General features: G+C 33.9%; 1 long non-coding RNA gene across 1 annotated transcript in view; it reads left to right on the top strand.

Moving 5' to 3' along the window:
- LOC117094931 overlaps positions 1–10697 on the top strand; it is a 94464-nt gene extending 83767 nt beyond the window's left edge. The window contains exon 4 of the long non-coding RNA XR_004441731.1: positions 9896–10697. This is a non-coding gene — a long non-coding RNA (uncharacterized LOC117094931). The remainder of the gene's footprint in view (positions 1–9895) is intronic.
- The last annotated feature ends 1386 nt before the right edge of the window (positions 10698–12083 follow it).

The following is a 12083-nucleotide window of genomic DNA, read 5'->3' as shown; positions in this document are numbered from 1 at the left end:
TTGGTTAAAACCTCCTTTTTGGGAATACACAATACACACCCACACACATGCACACACACTTTTCCCAGGGAGGGGTGCAATAAATAATCTAAATCTTGGGCTATCAGGTGTTCATTATGACTGACAACGGTGATTCTGATCCTATCAGAAGAATCTGATAAAGTAGGAATGGAACTTGAACATTAGATTCTCTTTCTTCTCTCTCTTACTTCCTGCTTACTTAACCAAAAGATAAATGACCTTAAATGTTATTTAAAAAGTATTGAGTAGAATAGACACTAATACAATCAAAGGAGATAAAATAAGTGGATACAATTGGACACTCTCAGCTCTGAGACACCACAGAAGCTGTCTAACATGAAAGTCCTTTGGGCCAAGGTTAACTTCAGTATCCTCCAATTAGAGAAATGTCTATCATATTACCTCCTACTGGAAAAGATTTTGTTACCTTTTACAAGTTCTGAGAGAAGATAATGGAAATAGTGGTAGAAACAAGAAATAAGTAAGAGAAAGATAAAGAAGGAAGATAGTGCTATGTGTGACAGTCTGGATTTGGACCCCAGTCTATATTCCTATGTACAAGAATAAGTTGCTGGCCACAGAAGGCAACATCCCACTCTTTAGCTTATGTGAGTGTGTTGTAAAACCCCAGAGGAAGCACCAAGAACTAAGAATGTTATCTTCGGTGCTGAAATGCAGACCTTCTAGTTTTGGGTAAGCTTGTACTTACTTACCAGTGAAGTAATAAAAAGAACATTACCTCTCACTTGCTACCTCCACAGAACCCCAAGAAGTTTATCCATTAATATCCAAACCAGTTTTTCTTCCTGGCCAGGGAAAGTAGGGAACTGTATTAGGCAGAGACAAGGACAGCCAACTGCATGTGGATACTAATTTTTATTAGTTGCAGCACTGGCAATGGTTCACACATGTAATGCTTTCTAACATCTATGAGAGCACTATGCACCACAATGACTAGTGCAGAAAGATAATAAATATTAAAAAGAAGTGAAAATTGTATGCAATAGTATCAGCTAAATGCTTTGTTGTTACTGTTTTGTAGGTCATGGAGTGCTAAATATGAATGAGCTCAGATCATCATCCTGTATAATATGCAAATTGTAAAAACCTAGCAATAGGAAACAAAAATGAATAGACTATAATTTAAAGGCAAACAAATAATAAAAATATACAAAGGCATACTTGGTAAAACTTTGTTACAAAGGTTACTATAAGAAATTATTGTTGCCTTTTATATTCAATTTTTTGAAACTTTGCATGAGAACTATTTTTATTTAGGGAGTTTTGAACTATAGAATATGGCCAGTTCCTTATAGGCAATGTAGTTCACATCACAAAGTCAATTTAAACCTTGAGTTTGGAGGTAGAGCACTTAAGAACATTGCTGAATGTCCTCAATCACCACTTCCTTACACTTTGGGGAAAGAAAACCAGAAGAGGATGTGGGTGGGAACAGATGCTACTTAGAATTCCACTTGCGTTATTTCAAGATTTAAATCCTCTATAATCTGAATTTATGATTAATTTTCTATTCATGTGGTGTGATATTGTTGTATTTGAGAAACAGAAGTTTGGCCACAAATGTTCAGAGTAAATTATATATTCTTTTTTTAATGTGGCATCAATTAAAACGGCTTTTTTCGTGTGTTTGTTTTTGTGTTTTTTTTTGAGACAGGGTCCTGCTCTGTCAGGCTGGAGTGCAGTGGCAAGATCACAGCTCACTGCAACCTTGACCTCCTGGGCTCAAGCGATCCTCCTGCCTCAGCCTCCCAAGTAGCTAGGACTACAGGCACGCTGCATCACCTTGGCTACTTTTTAAATTTTTTGTAGAGATGATGTCTCACTATGTTGCCCAGGCTGATACTGAACATTTGAGCTCAAGCAGCCCTCCCACCTTGGTCTCTAATGGCTTTTGATAAAATGCCCTGCTTTGTTAATTCTAACTTTTCTTCATTTAAGATGAAGATGGTTCTTGCTGTATTTCCTCAACATAATGTCATAAGAGTTTAAAATGTATCTACTATACTCTTCAAGTTTTGTGGAAAGATTTTGTTTAAAGTCATAGTAATAAAAAATGAAATGCAAAGGTTAAAGTTATCCTGACTAACATAAAAATAATCACTGAATTAATTAGAACACATAATCATGTGCTGCAAAAAGCCATTTGCTTTTATTAGGATTATTATGAGGCCATAGAGCTAACTAGGCTTTAGTCACTAATACAAACCAATAATTTAATAAAAGGTCAGTGAAGCTCAAATGTAGAAGGAGAAATCCCAACATCCCTCTTTTTATAAAGGCAAAGAGGTAGTGTTCAGTATGTGCTCAGTATGCAGAAAATAAGAAAAGGACAGACTTTAGCTAGACAACAATTTCTGATTATATTTTTCATATTTTATTTCCATAATAGCAAATATCAAATTAGTTCTCATTCATTTTTAATTAGATTTTATTTTTAGAGCAGTAGTAAGTTCACAGCAAAATTGAGTGAAAGGCACAGAGATTTCCCGTATATCCCCTTATTATACATGCATAGCCTTCCTCATTATTAACATCCCCCTCCAGAGTGGTACATTTGTTGCAATTGATGAATCTATACTGACACATCATTATCTCGCAGAGTCCATAGTTTACATTAGAGTTTACTCTTAGTGGTCATTCCTTAGGTTTGAACAAATTTATAACGACACATATCCAGAATTGTAGTGTCATAAAGAGTAGTTCCACTGCCCCCAAAATCTTCTGTGCTCCACCTATTCATCATCTGGCAAACACTGATCATTTTACTGTCTCTGTAGTTTGCCTTTTCTAGAATGTCATACACTTAGAATCATATAGTATGCCTTTTCACATTGGCTTTTTTCAGTTAGTAATATGCATTTAAGTTTCCTTCATGTCTTTTTTTTATGACTCAATAGCTCATTTCTTTTCAATGCTGAATAATATCCCATTATCCAGATGTACCCTAGTTTTTTTTATCCACTCACTATTGAAAGACATCCTGTGGAAGCCATCATTCTCATCAAACTAACACAGAAACAGTAAACCAAACACCGCATGTTCTCACTTATAAGTGGGGGTTGAATAATGAGAACACATGGACACAGAGAGGGGAACATCACACACTGGGGCCTGTTGGGGGCTGGGGGCAAGGGGAGGGATAGCATTAGGACAAATACCTAACGGATGCAGGGCTTAAAACCTAGATGATGTGTTAATAGGTGCAGCAAACCGCCATGGTACTTGTATGCCTATGTAACAAACCTGCACGTTCTGCACATGTATCCCAGAACTTAAAGTTTAATTTAAAAAAAAAAAAAGGAATGAAAGACATTCTGGTTACTTCTAAGTTTTGACATTTATAAATAAAGCTGATATAAACATCCATATGCAGCTTTTTGTGTGGATATAAGTTTTCAACTGCTTTGAGTCGACAACAAGGAGCATGATTATTAGATCATATAAGAGTCTGTTTACTTTTATAAGAAACTGACCAGCTGCTTTCCAAAGTGGCTGTACCATTTTGAATTCCCGCCAGTAATGAGTAAGAGTCCTTATTGTTCCATATCTTTAGTGTACTTGGTGCTGAATTCAGCCATTTTAAAGGTGTGTAGTGGTATCTCACTGTGTTTTGATTTGCATGTGCGTGATGACATATAATGTGGAACATATTTTCATAGCCTTGTTTGCTATCTGTATGTCTTTTTTAGTGAGATGACTGTGAAGATCTTCAGCTTATATGTATATTGTGTTGTTTTTTTTCCTCGTATTGAGTTTTAAGAGTTCGGGAGATCGATACCATCCTGGCCAACATGGTGAAACCCTGTCTCTACTCAAAATACAAAAATTAACTGGGTGGGGTGGCGCATGCCTGTAATCCCAGCTATTCAGGAGGCTGAGGCAGGAGAATCGCTTGAACCAGGAAGTCAGAGGTTGCAGTGAGCCGAGATTGCACCACCACACTCCAGCCTGGTGACAGAGTGAGACTCCGTCTAAAAAAAAAAAAAAAAAAAAAAAAAAAGAGTTCTTAATAACAGCCCTTTATCAAATATGTCTTTTGCAAATGTTCTCTTCACTCTTTGGCTTGTCTTTTTATTCTCTTCACAGTTATTTTTGCAGGTCCAAAATTTTTAATGTGAATGAAGTCTAGCTTATTAATTGTTTCTTCGTGGATCATGTTTTTGTCTGAAAAGTCATTGCCAAACCCAAGGTCATCTCGATTCTCTCCTATGTTTAGGAGTTTTATAGTTTTGTTTTTTACATTTAGGTCTGGAATCCATTTTGAGACTCTTTTCTGTGAAAGATATAAGGTCTGTTTTTATTTTATTTTTGCATATTATGTCCAGTTGTTTGGGCACCATTTGTTGAAAAAAGTAGTGTTTCTCTATTGTATTGCCTTTGCTTCATTGTAAGAGATCAGTTGGCTATATTTATGTGGGTTCATTTCTGGGCTCCCTATTCTGTTTCTGTTCCATTGATCTATTTGTCTGTTGATAATACTACACTATCTTTATGACTATTGCTTTATAGTAAGTCTTAAAGTCAGGTAGCATCAGTTGTCCAACTTTGTTCCTGCCCTTCAATATTGTGCTAGCTCTCCTGGGTATTTTGCTTCTCCATATAAACTTTTAAATCAGTTTTTCTATATTTACAAAATAATTTGCTGGAATTTTGTTGTGATTGTTTTGAGTCTATAGATTAAGTTGGGAATAACTGACAATATTGAATCTTCCTATCCATGAACATGAGATATTTCTCCATGTATTTGGCTCTTTTTTTATTTCTTTCATTAAAGCTTTTTAGTTTTGCTCATATAGATCCTGTACATATTGTGCTAGATTTATATAAGTATTACGCTTTTGGCTAGACTTTTTAACCTAAAATTATATTGTGGGAAGTATAAGAGATAGGAGAGTATACAATATTAAATCTATCTATTAAATCTTGGATGAATTTAAGTTACTAACAAGATTCCTGAGAAATATATCCACTGTACAGCAGAAATATTATAGATATATCAGAGGGGTAAAAGCCTGAGAGAAAAAGTCAGCTGAGTGGAACCACAGCTTTTTGACTACAAGCTCATAAATGGTCTTTTCATCTATGCCTATGGAAATAGAGGCACGCTTGGATTGTGAGACTCAAGAGGTTGCAGGTATACCTCAACAAGGGTATTAGATGTATGATATGCTATAATTAAACAGATGCAGAAGCATTCAAAAATAACAATCAATTTGGAACAGGCAAAGTAAAAGAAAATAATTGTTTGGGGAACTTACAGATTTTAAGATTGGGGCAGGAAACACAAATGAGAGTTTCTAAAACAAATTTGGAAACTCAATAGTTAAGTCTCTTGAGTGTTTTTGCATACACTAGAGTTGGGAATACAGGCTCTTTATACAGAAAAGCAAAATTATTTACCAGTGCAACCCTAATTTGACACATTTAATAAATATTTATTTTGCAGCGGCTCTGTATCAGGGAACATGCCAGTCTCTGGGCACAAGATAAACACATTAAATTCAACTTTTTTGCCTTCCTTAGGCTCTTCTTGCCTGAAATGCCCTTTCTTTTATATTCCCCTTTTAAATATAACAACAAATTGTATGATTATATAAGATATGAATTTCAGTATACAGATTCTTGTTTCTAAAAACTATGTTTTCTTTGTCTACTTTCTCTTCATTTTGATTTCAAGCACATATTCCAACAATCTGTATGAAAATTTAATTCCAGAAGTTCTTTTGAGGCCCACATCCATAATCTGGAGTTGTGTGCCAATTCTTGGAGTTAACACAGATGAAAGGCATAAGGCAGTGGTTGAGAGATTGAGAATCTAGCTATTGCCTAAAAGAAATCAGGTTATATCCAAAAATGATAAAACTTAAAAATGAATATTAAACATGTTACAGTGAGAAGCTTAATTTTATTCTAAGAGTGTTGATTTACAGCTCTTAACAGAGTAGAAAGAACTACTAAACTTAGCTACTTTGGTATATAAATAAGAATTCAGTCTACAGACCAAAATAGATTCAACCAGGGAGTTTTTGGTATATTTTTCTGATGCTGGAAATGAGTGCTGTTTCATATTTCAAGTACATTGTAGAATATGTATTTTGGAAATTTGATGTGCCACTGTGGTTCCATCACATCTTGCATTTGCACAATTTCTGTTCCTTGACTTTAATGTAATGCATTTATTAATAATCATAGGTCATGTTTATTTACATATATATTAATTTATACATATGAATGCACATATTTAAATATAATTTATGTGATTATATATTACTTTATGCACATGCATGTATGTATGTGTATGTGTGATCTTTTCCTAAGATGAATGAAAACTGTGCATTCTGCAAAGACAGAAGAGATTCAGTAGCATCAAAGGAGCTTCAGCTCTATATTTAGCCAAGATTCATTTAATTTTCTCAAGATTACATACAAACTAAAGCACTCCAGATTTTTGATGAATGACAAACATACACATGTTTTGTATAAATTATAACTGACAATATTTGCTTCTTAAAACTCTTTAATGCAAATACTGCATATGTTCATATAGATCAAAAAATATATTGTTGCTTTATATATGACAGTCAACTTTTCTTGAACACTGAGATAAAATTGTTTTATCTCGAATCCAGAACCATAAAATTTCTCCTACCCTATTTTTACACAGTAATCATACAAAGACAAATTATTTAGTGAAAATTCTTCTTTGTTCTAATAGATTCTAAAGTACATTCAGAATTAGGATATGTCTAAACCATGCTTAGTTTTAGCATATTTTATTGTAATTATAAACATCAAAAATAAATTTACCTAACCTCTTACCTGATTAAAACACAATATTTACAAATGAGTATTAGAATGGAAATTTTGAAAAGGAAACCAAATGTGGCAATGATGAGATTTGGGAAGATTACTTGAACAATAATATGTAAAATATCTTAGTGGCAACACTGGTGGCATACCTGTTATTAAATAATGTAGAGTTCAAGTGCGAGGTAAAAATATAGTAGAATTGGTTGATTGAAGTTGTATACAAAGCAAAAGAATTTGGTATGTAGAGGACCCCCCAGAAAGAAGATTAATACCTTTCTCATGTATATTTTATTTATATACATATGCATGTATGTGTGTATATATATGTATACATGACAAATTATTTGATTAAAATATCCCCCATAAAGCAACTATTTATTTGTTATTTAGTAGTGACACATATTTCTTATATGAAGAATATTGATAATACTAAGCTAAAACAAAAACTGTAAACTTAATGAAAAAGAAAAGTAGACCAATATTACTTATAAATATGGATATAAAGGTTCTAGATAAAATATTATAAATTGTCTCCAACAGAACACTAATAGATTGCATTGTAACCAAGTAGGATTTGTTCTAAGAATGCAAAAATAATTCAACATTAAGAAAACTGGAAGTAATTAAATTTATCTAAAAAGAACACCAGCATAAAGAATTTTAGATATTCTTGGCCGGGCGCGGTGGCTCAAGCCTGTAATCCCAGCACTTTGGGAGGCCGAGACGGGCGGATCACGAGGTCAGGAGATCGAGACCATCCTGGCTAACATGGTGAAACCCCGTCTCTACTAAAAAAATACAAAAAATTAGCCGGGCGAGGTGGCGGGCGCCTGTAGTCCCAGCTACTCGGGAGGCTGAGGCAGGAGAATGGCGTAAACCCGGGAGGCAGAGCTTGCAGTGAGCTAAGATCCGGCCACTGCACTCCAGCCTGGGCGACAGAGCGAGACTCCGTCTCAGAAAAAAAAATAAAAATAAAAAATAAAATAAGAATTTTAGATATTCTTAAAAATATAAAGTCAGAAATGGAAAAAAAGAAACCTCAACTTGATAATGTGCTATCTAATAGAAAATTAGAGAACCCCATACAGTAAATGTAAAGTTTAGTGGTGAAAGCAAAATTGTATAGTATCCCTATTATACTCAATATATATGAGAGATCATAACGAATTCCATAAGAAAACAAAAAGGGGCATTATTATTTGAACTGGGGTGACAGAACTATAGGTAGTTTTTCTACCCTAAAAAAGAGAAAATTTGCTGCAACAAAGAAAGCAGTAAGAATGTTAGAAACTGGTAAGTGCTAGCCGGGCGCGGTGGCTCAAGCCTGTAATCCCAGCACTTTGGGAGGCCCAGACGGGCGGATCACGAGGTCAGGAGATCGAGACCATCCTGGCTAACACGGTGAAACCCCGTCTCTACTAAAAAATACAAAAAACTAGCCGGGCGACGTGGCGGGCGCCTGTAGTCCCAGCTACTCGGGAGGCTGAGGCAGGAGAATGGCCTAAACCCAGGAGGCGGAGCTTGCAGTGAGCTGAGATCCGGCCACTGCACTCCAGCCTGGGCGGCAGAGCGAGACTCTGCCTCAAAAAAAAAAAAAAAAAAAAAAAAGAAAGAAACTGGTAAGTGCTGCTGAGAAAGGACCCTATGCCTGCCCCTTGTGATGAAGGAGAAGTGATCAATAGAACTACTCCAGGTAAACTTAGAGACATGATAGTAGAAAAGGCCTGTGTCCCATCTCATGCCTAGGGATCTGATAGGAGGTAAGCGTTCACATGTTACCAGGACACAGGAGAGTAGAGTAAAAATGGCTATCTGGGGGTGCCGCGGCAAATGGAACTATTACAATTTCAGAAATTCCCATGGAACCCAGTGGAGAAATAGGAACAAACATGTTCCCATGTGGCTGAGACTGGATTGATTGCAAATACCACTGAAAGCCAGCGGGTCATCTCAGCAGATATTGTATGGAGAGTATGGAGAGGTAATAACCAAAAACAAGTATCCTCCTGCTGATGTCACGACTCTATGTAAGCCACTGGAACTTAAAGATGTCTCTGGATCAAGTGATAAATGTCTATATCAACTGAGTTTACCATGAATTTGAGTAGTCTAAACTATTTGTTTTTCTTAATAATGCACTTCTTTCCTAGTCCCAAAATTTACATCTGTAAACTTTTATAAACAGATTTTATGAGGAAAAAGTAGCAATTCATTTGAATTCCTAGGCTATCTCTAGGGCTGCACAGATGCTTATTTCTCACTGGGGAGTGTATTGCCTATTCCCCTTTACAATTTTTGTTTAAAAGAAGAACATGCATTTTGTCATATAAGTCAGATAGTTGTATATCTTCCTTGAATTTCATGAAATAATTTGGATAACAAAATTTCACAAGTGTGATGTTTCAAATTACACTGGTAAGATTAATTTAATTATTTGCATTTTTATGCTGCAACAAGCTAACTCCTTCAGGCGAGTATATAATCATTACCATTTCTAACATCATGACCGTCAATATTTATAAAGCACAATGGTTGCTATTTATAAAGCACAACTATTGTGCTTTATAAACATTGTCTTATTTAATCCTCACATCACTATCATATTTCATAAAATATACAATGCCATCAATTGTGAGGTGCATCATCACTTTTTGTGTCACTAAAGGAAATGCTTCCAATCACTGCTAAAATGTCCAATGCTAAAATGTCATAAGTTATAAAATGGTAAAATACATCCAAATTTTAGAGATATTGAAATGCAAAAAAGAGTATGTAAAATCAATCTGATACAACTACTCCATAAATCCAAAGATGCTTTCATAATTGCTTCATAAATTGTAATTGTCCTGGGGGAAAAAACTATTGAATGTGCACACACACACACACACACACACACACTTTGGGAATTTATGAGATGATATGTAGTACTTTGGTCTAGTTACCTTTCCAGTTACCTGGTAAATAGATTATTCTGTATATCATGACACTGTAGGCCTCTGTCATTTTGCCACCCATTTTCTACTCATTTTTCTTCTATTAACAGAACCCTCATTTTGCTTTGGAAGATCCAAGTTGGGGTAATTAGATGCACTCAACTTGGAATTGAAAGGATGAATAACCAACGCCAAAAAGACCTACCATCATAACATCCAGAAGAGACTGACAGTTTCTTCGTCCCACATATTAACAGCTGCCTTCAACCTGTCATTTCTAAGCTCAACGATTCAATGATTTTTTTTTTCTAATATTTTGTGAACTACTTTTTCCCTTCGAAACAATTGCCTGCTTCACTTACTTGCAGCTAATGAACCCTGAATGAAACCTACCATGACAGCCAAATGATCTTTGATATAACATGATTCCATGGCCATTTAGACATTATAGCATTAGAGCAAACATTGAGATGAAAACAGCAAATCTAATTAACCTGGAAACTTGTAAACATGAATCTATCAGTTTGCTTTAACTTTTAGTTAATTAATTGGTTAATTAAAATTTCAATTTTTAGATTTTGAGTATTTTGTAGATAATTTTAGGCATCCTCAGCAGAAAAAAACATCATCTGCCAGCTTTCAAAAATGCAGGTTTCATCCCCAATCTACTGAATCAGTAGATGGATTTTTTTTACAGGTCATCATTTAAAAAAGAATAAAGCTTGAGAAACATTGCTTTCATTTTTTCTTGAATTGAATACCTGAAACAGAACTCTGTTAACACAAATAGAGGTCTTTCTCAAAGATATTATACCTATCACAGTGAGAGAAATCTGTGATTATTGTAAAGTGAATGTGGAAAACCTACAACTTTTTTAAGTGTCTAATATGTATTCAATTAAAAATGTCTTGTCTGTACACATTTTTAATCATAAACTCTTCTTACTCTTAAGCTCATGAATAATATATGTTATACATTATACATTATAAATTCAAAATATTGAGCATTTTTAATTAATTTCTTTTTAAAGTCAAACATGAATATTCATTCTCATTATGAAATCCCTCAATGATAAAAATAAATATAGCAAAAAGTTGTAAGTCCTCTGCACACTGCCTACCCCAATGATTTCTCATCTCTCTTCAGAGTTAATTTATTATATGCTCTTTCTGGTATTTTTCTATTTATGTGTATGTGTATATATACATTGTGTTTGCATTTACATGTTGTTATAGACATATATATAAATGAATGTTCTATACTTGATTTTAACCAAAAGGCTGAGAAGTGATTAGATAGATGAATGTTCTAAATACAAGTTTATATACAGAGATAAAAATGAATATAGATAGAATGTGTGAATCTATGAAATGGGTCATAAAATTTTCTTGTGGAGAAACAATGCTGTCTTTACTTTTTTTATACTTGAACTCTGCATGAATCTCCATTTTTCCAATAATGAAAATTTTGTGGGTTTTCATGATTAATTGTGGGCATAGGCAAATTTCTTAACATTTGAACAAAGAACTGGGCACTCTTTCTTTTAAAAATAGGCTTTAAGTGAAGTAAATGAAGATTAGAAATAATATATATAACTTCTAGAAAACAAATGACTATGTATATAAATATAACTGACAGTGTCAGCTTTTAATAGTTCAGTTATTTGAATTTTAATTGTTTTCTTATTTGTACTTTCACAAATAGTGAGATACTATTGTAAGTAATATAGTTAATGAAGTTGTATCTGAGAAAAGATTGTTTGAAAACTTAGTATTTATAAAGGTTCTTTAATTTTTCTCCAGCAACTTATATTATACTTTCATATGAGGAGTCAGTTAATAAGGATCTGTTGCTTATTTCTTTGATTTCTGTCTAACTTCTATTTCTGGTTAATATTTTTCTGTAACACCCTTCATTTATCTACTTTTCATTATACTAACTTTGCAGTAAAAAATGTTTATAAACAAAAATCACAATATGTAATAATTTAATCATGTGTCATTGGGTAACTTACTTAAGATTAAAGATTTTAAGAATTTGTTTACTATGCTAGTCTTTTTATGAAAAATATATTGACTATGGACTTACATTTTCTATAAAATATTGGCAAGATCACGACACATGTATACACTTATGAGACCAAAGTGTATACACTTATGAGACCAAAGTATGTATTTATGAAACTAATTTGCACATCATCAGTAGCTGTATCTCAATTTGATAGAGATAAAATCTATAAAAATAGCAACCAGAATCTTCAATAAAATTTTGTCATATGAAAAGGGAGGTACAGTAAA

The sequence above is a fragment of the Trachypithecus francoisi genome, unplaced genomic scaffold, assembly GCF_009764315.1.
Source record: "Trachypithecus francoisi isolate TF-2019V2 unplaced genomic scaffold, Tfra_2.0 Lachesis_group13, whole genome shotgun sequence".
Taxonomy (NCBI): Eukaryota; Metazoa; Chordata; class Mammalia; order Primates; family Cercopithecidae; genus Trachypithecus; species Trachypithecus francoisi.
This window is presented reverse-complemented; position numbering and strand designations above follow the sequence as displayed.